Here is a 10,187-nt window from a genome sequence, read left to right as displayed (position 1 = left end):
TGCTATATCTTTTTTCATCCTTTTAACCTAAACATACCTTCATAATAATGTGGGTTAATTAAAAGGAATATATAGTTAGGTCTTGTTTTTTATCTAATCTGACAATCTCTGCCTTTTAATTGAAATGTTTACATTTAAATCTTACATTTTAATGTGATTATTGATTTGGCTGAATATTTTGCTATTTGCTATTTTCTCCATGTGTATTTTGTATCTTTTTTACTCCTTTTTCTGCCTTCTTCTGAACTGCATGTTTTTATGATTCCACTTTATCTCCTTTGGCTTATTATAATAACTGTTGTTTTATTTTAGCGGTTGCCTTAAGATTTATTATATACATCTTAAACTTATCATAGTATACCTTCCAGTGATAGTCATACCACTCACGTGGACAACCTTAAACTATGTATACTACATTTCTACTCTACTTGCTGTTGTGCTATTGCCATGCATTTTACTTCTATATAAACCTCATAATTTCTTATTATTTTTGCTTGACACGGTTTATTTTAAAAATAGATTTAAATCATAAGAAAAAAGTTTTTATATTTACCTACATAATTATTATTTCCAGTGCTCTCCATTACCTTGTGTAGATCCAGGTTTCCTTCCAATGTCATTTTCCTTCTGCTTGCAGGATTCCCTTTACCATTTTTTAAAAATTAATTTTATTGAAGTATAGTTGATTTACAATGTTGTGTTAATTTCTGCTGTACAGCAAAGTGACACAATTATACATATATAATATCCTTTTTCATTATGGTTTTTTTTAATAGATCTTTATTGGAGTATAATTGCTTCACAGTACTGTGTTAGTTTCTGTTGCACAACAAAGTGAATCAGCCACATGTCCCCATATCCCCTCCCTCTTGAGCCTCCCTCCCACCCTCCCTATCCTACCCCTCTAGGTCATCGCAAAGCACTGAGCCGATCTCCCTGTGCTATGCTGCTGCTTCCCACCAGCCAACTATTTTTACATTCGGTACTGTATATATGTTGATGCTACTCTCACTTCGCCCAGCTTCCCCCTCCCACTCCATGTCCTCAAGTCTATTCTCTATGTCTAAGTCTTTATTCCTGCCCTGTAACTAGGTTCATCAGTACCATTTTTGTTTTTTTGGATTCCATATATATGCGTTAGCATACGGTATTTGTTTTGCTCTTTCTGACTTACTTCACTATGTATGACAGACTCTAGGTCCATCCACCTCACTACAAATAACTCAATTTCATTTCTTTTTATGGCTGAGTAATATTCCATTGCATACATGTGCCACGTCTTCTTTATGCATTCATCTGTCAATGGACACTTAGGTTGCTTCCATGTCCTAGCTATTGTAAATAGTGCTGCAATGAACATTGTGGTACATGCCTCTTTTTGAATTATGGTTTTCTCAGTGTATATGCCCAGTAGTGGGATTGCTGGGTCATATGGTAATTCTATTTTTAGTTTTTTAAGAAACCTCCAAACTGTTCTCCATAGTGGCTGTATCAATTTACATTCCCACCAACAGTGCAAGAGGGTTCCCATTTCTCCACACCCTCTCCAGCAGTTGTTGTTTGTAGATTTTCTGATGATGCCCATTCTACAATTTGTATTCCTTTTATTTCTTTTTCTTCTCTGATTGCTGTGGTTAAGACTTCTAAAACTATGTTGAATAAGAGTGGCAAGAGTGGACATCCTCGTCTTGTTCCTGGTCTTAGTGGAAATGCTTTCAGTTTTTCACCATTGAGTATGATGTTTGCTGTGGGTTTGTCATATATGGCCTTTATTATGTTGAAGTAGGTTCCCTTTAGGCCCATTTTCTGGAGGCTTTTTATCATAAATGGGTGTTGAATTTTGTCAAAAGTTTTTCTGCATCTATTGAGATGATCATATGGTCTTTATTCCTTAACTTGTTAATGTGGTTTATCACATTGATTGATTTGTGTATATTGAAGAATCCTTGTATCCCTGGGATAAATCCCACTTGATCATGGTGTATGATGCTTTTAATGTGCTGTTAGATTCTGTTTGCTAGTATTTTGTTCAGGATTTTTGCATCTATGTTCATCAGTGATATTGGCCTATAATTTTCTTTTTTGGTGTTATCTTTTTCTGGTTTGATATCAGGGTGATGGTGACTTCGTAGAATGAATTTGGGAGTGTTTATCCCTCTGCAATGTTTTGGAAGAGTTTGAGAAGGATTGGTGTTAGCTCTTCTCTAAATGTTTGAGAGAATTCGCCTTTGAAGCCATCTGGTCCTGGACTCTTGTTTGTTGGAAGATTTTTAATTACAGTTTCAATTTCATTATTTGTGATAGGTCTGTTTATATTTTCTAATTCTTCCTGGTTCAGTCTTGGAAAATTGTACTTTTCCAATTGTACTTGTCCATTTCTTTGTGGTTGTCCATTTTATAGGCATATAGTTGTTTGTAGTAGTCTCTTATAATCCTTTGTATTTCTGCAGTGTCAGTTGTGATTTCTCCTTTTCCATTTCTAATTTTATTGGTTTGTGTCCTCTCCCTTCTTTTCTTGATGAGTGTGACTAAGGGTTTATCAATTTTGTTTATCTTCTCAAAAAACAGCTTTTAGTTTTACTGACCTTTGCTATTGTTTTCTTCATTTTCATTTCATTTATTTCTGCTCTGATCTTTATGATTTCTTTCCTTCTACTGACTTTGGGTTTTCTTTGTTATTCTTTCTCTGGTTGTTTTACGTGTAGGGTTAGATTGTTTATTTGAGATTTTTCTTGTTTCTTAAGGTGAGATTGAATTGCTATAAACTTCCCTCTTAGAACTGCTATTGCTGCATCCCATAGGTTTTGGGTTGTCATGTTTTTATTGTCATCTGTTTCTATGTATTTTTTAATTTCTTCTTCGATTTCTTCAGTGATCTCTTGGTTATTTAGTAGTGCACTGTTTAGCCTCCTTGTATTTGTGTTTTTTACAGTTTTTTTCCTGTAATTGATTTCCAATCTCATGGCATTGTAGTCAGAAAAGATGCTGGATATGATTTCAATTTTCTTAAATTTTCTGAGGCTTGATTTGTGACCCAAGATATGATCTATTCTGGAGAATGTTCCGTGTGCACTTGAGAAGAAAGTGTATTCTGCCACTTTTGGGTGGAATGGTCTATAAATATCAATTAAATCTATTGTGTCATTTAAAGCCTGTGTTTCCTTATTTATTTTCTGTTTGGATGATCTGTCCATTGGTGTAAGTAGGGTGTTAAAGTCCCCTGCTATTATTGTGTTACTGCCAATTTCTCCTTTCATGGTTGTTAGCATTTGCCTTATGTATTGAGGTGCTCCTATGTTGGGTGCATAAACATTTATAATTGTTATATCTTCTTGGATTTATCCTTTGATCATTATGTAGTGTCCCTCCTTATCTCTTGTAACAGTCTTTATTTTAAAGTCTATTTTATCTGATATGAGTATTGCTACTCCAGCTTTCTTTTGGTTTCCATTTGCATGGAATATGTTTTTCCATCCCTTCACTTTCAGTCTGTATGTGTCCCTAGGTCTGAAGTGGGTGTCTTGTAGACAGCATATATATGGGTCTTGTTTTTGTATCCATTCAGCCAGTCTGTGTCTTTTGGTTGGGGCCTTTAATCCATTTACATTCAAGGTTATTATTGATATGTTCCTATTACCATTTTCTTAATTGTTTTGGGATTGTTTCTGTGGGTCTTTTTCTTCTCTTTTGTTTCCCACCTAGAGAAGTTTCTTCAGCATTTGTTGTAGAGCTGGTTTGGTGGTGCTGAATTCTCTTACCTTTTGTTTGTCTGAAAAGCTTTTGACTTCTCCATCAAATCTGAATGAGATCCTTGCTGGGTAGAGTAATCTTGGTTATAGATTTTTCTCTTTCATCATTTTAAGTATATCCTGCCACTCCCTTCTGGCCTGCAGAGTTTCCACTGAAAAATCAGCTGATAACCTTATGGGGATTCCTTTGTATGTTATTTTTTGTTTTGCCCTTGCTGCTTTTAATATTTTTTCGTTGAATTTAATTTTTGTTAGTTTGATTACTATGTGTCTTATTGTGTTTTTCCTAGGGTTTATCCTGTATGGGACTCTCTGTGCTTCCTGGACTTGGACTATTTCCTTTCCCACGTTAGGGAAGTTTTTGACTATAATCTCTTCAAATATTTTCTCAGTCCCTTTCTTTTTCTCTTCTTCTTCGGGGACCCCTATAATTTGAATGTTGATGCGTTTAGTGTTGTCCCAGAGGTCTCTGAGATTATCTTCAATTCTTTTCATTCTTTTTTCTTTATTCTGCTCCTCAGCTGTTTTTTCCACCATTTTGTCTTCAAGCTCACTTATTCATTCCTCTGCCTCAGTTATTCTGTTATTGAGTCCTTCTAGTGTATTTTTCATTTCAGTTATTGTGTTGTTCATCTCTCTGTTTGTGCTTTAGTTCTTCTAGATCTTTGTTAAACTTTTCTTGTATTTTCTCAATCCATGCCTCCATTCTACTTCCGAGATTGTGGATCATGTATACTATCATTACTCTGAATTCTTTTTCAGGTAGATTGCCTATTTCCTCTTCATTTATGTGGTCTTGTAAGTTTTTACCTTGCTCCTTCATCTGTGACATATTCTTCTGCCATCTCATAGTATATATATATTTTTTGCGGTACGCGGGCCTCTCACTGTTGTGGCCTCTCCTGTTGCAGAGCACAGGCTCCAGACACGCAGGCTCAGTGGCCATGGCTCACGGGCCTAGCCGCTCCGCGGCACGTGGGATCTTCCTGGACCAGGGCGCGAACCCGTGTCCCCTGCATTGGCAGGCGGACTCTCAACCACTGAGCCACCAGGGAAGCCCCCCATTTTTTTCTTTTTTTAATGAGTGGGATTGTGTTCCTGTCTTACTGGTTGTTTGGCCTGAGGCTTCCTTCACTGGAGTTTGTAAGCTATTGGGTAGAGCTCGGTCTTGGTGCTGAGATGAGGAACTTTGTGAGACCTCACTCCGATGAATATTCCCTGGGGTCTGCGTTTCTCTGTTAGTCCAGTGGTTCGGACTTGGAGCTCCCACCACAGGAGCTTTGGCCCGACTCCCAGCTCATGAATCAAGATCACGCAAGCAATGTGGGGTGGCAAAAAACAATAACAAAGTAAAAAATAAAATTAGACTAGGAAACTAACAGATATGTTAGAAAGAATATAAAAATAAAAATACAGATGAATCAACAACAGGAAGGTACATCAATACCACATTAGTAAAAAAGAGGAGGAGGGAAAAGAAAGAGTGGGGGGAAGGCCTTGGCTGTGGAGGGCAGGGCCTAAGCAAAGGTGAGCTTTGGACGGTGGGTGGGGCCTATGTTTAGGACCCACAGGGCTGGAAAAGGCTGTGGGGGCTGTGGGGGTGGGGCTTAGGCTCAAGGAACAGAAGGGGCCCAGGTGTACCCCCCACCACTTGTATCAGTGGGAGGGGTACCTCACCTGGGAGCCCAGAAGGCTTCCTGGGCTCAGCTGGGCAGGGCACATGCCCTCCTCTCCTCTCCTGCTCCTCTGGTCTGGGAGGTCCCCTCCCACCTGCCTGTGCTGACCTCCCCCGCCTCCCTCCTATGCCCCCAGGACCCACGTGGCCTGGATGGGGCTTTGGGGGTGGGTACTGGCTTGGGAGCTCAGCAGGCTTCCTGGCCTGAGTGGGCCAGGTGATTGCCCTCCACTCCTCTCCCGCTCTTCCCGGAGAGTCCCGCCCGCCTGCCTTTCATGACGTCCCCAGCCTCAGGGGTGCTGATCCTGTCTGGCTTCACTTTTCCTCCCCCCTCTGTCCCCCTATGTCCTACTGGTTCACTTTGGGGTTCCTCCTGTCTCCTTGGGCGTCAGAGTTCCCCACCAGCAGCCGGCAGGTGGCCTAGTTGTGGGGAGATGCTAACTCCACGTCTTCCCGCACCACCATCTTGACTCCGCCTCCTACCATTTCTTTTAAGGCATGTCTGCTGGTGATAAATTCTTTCAGCTTTTGAATGTGTGAAAAAATTATCTTTATTTCCCATTCATTCTTTTTTTTAACAGTTTTTTTTTAAGTGTTAAGATATTTTTTTAATTTTAATTTTGTTTTTGGCTGCATTGGGTCTTCGTTGCTGTGCGAGGGTTTTCTCTAGCTGCTGTGAGCGGGGGCTACTCTTTGTTACGGTGTGTGGGCTTCTCACTGTGGTGGCTTTTCCTGTTGTGGAGCATGGGCTCTAGGGACATGGGCTTCAATAGTTCTGGTGTGTGGGCTCAGTAGTTGTGGTGCACCAGCTTAGTTTCTCTGCGGCATGTGGGATCTTCCTGCACCAAGGATTGAACCCGTGTACCCTGCATTGGCAAGTGGATTCTCAACCAGTGTGCCACCAGGGAAGTCCCTCCCCATTCATTCTTGAAAGATAATTTTACTGGGTAAAAAACTCTAGATTGACAATATTTTTTCTTTCAGTACTTTAAAGATATTACTCTACTGTCTTCTAGGTGGCATGTTTCTGGCAAGTAACATGCTGTCATCCTTAACCTCATTTCTCTGCATAGAATGAGAGTTCTTCAGCTGCTTTTAAGATTTTCTCTTTATCACCGCTTTTAACCAAATTTATGATTTGTCTTGTTGCAGTTTATGTTTCTTGTGCTTGGGGTTTGTTGATCTTCTTGCACATGAGGTTATTTTTCATCAAATTTAGAAAATTTTATATCTTTATTTTTGCAAATATCACCCTCTCTACCCCCCACCTTAGGGATTCTAATTACAAGTATATTAGGTTGTCTGAAGCTGACATATATCTCATTTATCTTTTCATTTTTTTTCCAGTCTTTTTTTTCTCTTTGTATTTCATTTTGAATACTTTCTATTGCAATTTCTTCATGTTTCACTAATCTTTTCTTCTGAAATGTCTAATTTTATGTTAAAACATCCAGCTATTTTTCATCTCACTGTATTTTTGTTTTTCTCCAGAAGATTGATTTGGAACTTTTAAATATCTTCCGTGTCTCTACTTAACATGGTTAGTTTTTCCTTTAGCTTTTTGAACATATGGGACAGTTATAAAAAACTTTTAATGTCCTTGTTCACACATTCTATCATCTGTGTCTTTTCAATCAGTTTTGATTTACTGGTTTCTTGCCTCTTATGAAGTGAATTTTCCTACTTCTTTGCATGCCTGGTAATTTTTAAATTAAATGCCAAATATTGTAAATTTTACCTTGTTGAGTGCTGGGTATATTTGTATTCCTATAGGTATTCTTGAGCTCTCTTTTGGGTTAGGGTTAAGTTACTTGGAAACCATTTGATCTTCAGTTTTGCTGTTAAGGTTTGTTAGGTGGGACCATAGCGCCATTGGTTTGAGGATTAATATTCTCCACTAATGAGGCAAAACGCTTTTGAATACTCTGCCTAATGCCCCATGAATTATGAGGTTTTCCACTTTGGCTGGTGGGAACAGGCACCATCCTGGCCCTGTGTGAGCTCAAGGGATTGTTCTAATACTTTAGTGTAGTTTTTTTTTTTCTTGGCCTTGGGTAGTTTCCTTACATGCATGCTCTGAGGAAAGCTCCCAGCTGGATAGTTGAAAAGGATTTTTTTGCAGATCCTTAGTTTCACTTCTCTGTGCATCGCTCTCCTCTCCAGTACTCTGTCCTGCAAACTCCTGTTGCCTTGGCCTCCTTGGCCTCCTAGTTCCATTTCTTCAACTCAGGGAGACCATCAAATTCTTGCTGGGTTTCCCCTTCCTGTGTTGCATCATGGGACCTTTCTATAGGCAGTAAGTTGGGGCAATGTAAGGTTCACCGTCCTTAGTGTTTGATGTCCCACATGTCTTGACACCTGTTGTTTTAGTTTGTTTTTTAGTTGCTTTAGGGAGAGAGTAAATATGATTGCAATTATTTCATTAACTGGCTGCTATAACAAAATACCACAGACTGGGAGGCTTAAACAACAGAAATTTATTTCTCACAGTTCTAGAGTCTGGAAAGTCCAAGATCAAGTTTCTAGCAAGGTAGATTTCATTCTAAGGCCTCTTTCCTTGGCTTGTGGTGGCTAATATATCTTGGTGTGCCCACAGGACCTTTTCTTCCTTGTGCTGGAGAGAGGGGTCTGGTCTCTTCCTCCTCTTATAAAGACACTAATCCCATCAGGAGGCTCCACCCTCATGACCTCATCTAAACCTAATTACCTCCCACAGGTCCTACCTCCTAATACCATCCCATTCTGTGTTAGGGCTTCAACATATGAATTTGGGGGCAACACAAACACTCAGTCAATAACAACCACCTAGGACAGAAGTGGAAGTTTCCCCAAACTGTGTTTTGGGGAAGACTAAATCTGAAAGATGTTAATAGTTTGTGTACATACAATGTTGAAAACCCAAGGGCTAAGTAGTTAATCAGGTTGTATATTGCAAGGGTTCTGAGAGTCTCTAATGGCAGTGTAAATCTCCAAAAGGAAGATATTGTACTACACATTTCCCAAATGTACTGATCATGAAATCCTAAAAATGGCAGAGATTTTGGTGGGCCCTCCTATTCAGGACTTGTTATTTTTGGTGTAACTATGTACATATTAATTCTATACCTCTTGAGGAAAAGAACAGTTTCCTTTCTTCTTTGTAAGTAAAGTGTCATGTGAAATGTTTTATATGCATTATCTCATTTAATTTTCAGAGTAATCAGTCCTATTTGATTCTAATTAGCATTTTATAGATGAAGAAATTAAGGCTTATAAAGTTTAGGTAATTTTACCAAGGTCACATAGCTAGCAAATGGTGGAGCTGGGCTTCAAGTTTATGTCTAATAGAGCATAAAAAATATGGAGGGCTTCCTGGTGGCACAGTGGTTAAGAATCCACCTGTCAATGCTGGGGACATGGGTTCGAGCCCTGGTCCGGGAAGATCCCACATGCTGCAGAGCAACTAAGCCCGTGCGCCACAACCACTGAGCCTGCGCTCTAGAGCCCATGAGCCACAACTGCTGAGCCCACGTGACACAACTACTGAAGCCTGCGTGCCTAGAGCCTGTGCTCCGGAACAAGAGAAGCCACTGCAACGAGAAGCCTGTGTACCACAATGAAGAGTAGCCCCTGCTCGTCACAACTAGAGAAAGCCTGAGCGCAGCAACGAAGACCCAATGCAGCCATAAATAAATAAATAAATAAATTTATTAAAAAAAGGGATATTGTGAAAATATTTGTTTTCAAGAGCTGTGACCATTCCCTCTATCTTCAGCACAGGAGTTACTAATATGCATGGTTCCCTACAAAGCACAGTAGGAACTCTCCCCCTCCCTTCCAACAATCTCCCTCACATAGAATAGGTATCTGGTGGTCCCTTAGAGTACAGAGGGTCCTAAGGTTAATGTTGGGAGGTGTCCTCACACAGTCATTGATTATATTGGTAAGAGAAGTCCTGAAGGTCAGGAAGGCTGTTGTTCCTACTCTCTGGATGAGGCCACTGACCTTGTCCTAGGGCTGAAGTCCTGGATTGGCCTTCTGTCCAGGGGAGTTCTTGTCCCTCATACGGTGTCCCCTTACAACATTCGTGAACTTGGCCACCAGCCTGGCAATGTCAGAGCCCTGTCAGAGTTGGGGTCCTAGAGGCCTGTCCGCAGATCTAAATCTTTCTTCCCATACATTTATTCTGGTCTTTCCATTTTCTTTAGGTTCTCACACATGAGATGTTTAATTATTCAGCCACTTTTCTCCTACAATAAGGGGAGGAAGCCCATCAACACAAAAAATAGTATGCCCTTCTTTGAGGGTAAGGCACACAGTCCTTTGAAAGGTGAGAGAGTTTCTTCCTATACAGTCTTAACATTGACATTCTCATCCTTTCATTCGTTCATTCATTCATTCATTTTTTCTCTCTCTCTCACATACACACATTGTCTCTCCATGAGTCAATCCATCGCTTGTTCAATGGGTGCAAATTAAATTGTAATTAGAGACAATTTGTTGCTTTCTATTTCATGAAAATTTGCAGTGATTCCATTTATAAAGGAAGGATCCTTTTGTCTGAGTAATTAAAATAATCTCTCCCCAAGCCATGAATAAGTTGAAACATGAATAGGCAAAAGCCCAAAGAGGGAGAGGAGAACCAAATTCACTGGATGGGGAAAAAAATAGCTAAGTCACCAAACTAGTGCAGTGCTGGCGCAGAGACAACCACAACTCCTGCTGACTGAAGAAGCAGCTGACTATAATTAGACCATACCAACCCCAGGCTCCCTCAGGGAGCA

The sequence above is a fragment of the Leucopleurus acutus genome, assembly GCF_964270905.1.
Source record: "Leucopleurus acutus genome assembly, chromosome: 4".
NCBI lineage: Eukaryota > Metazoa > Chordata > Mammalia > Artiodactyla > Delphinidae > Leucopleurus > Leucopleurus acutus.
Note: the sequence above shows the minus strand (reverse complement) of the source record.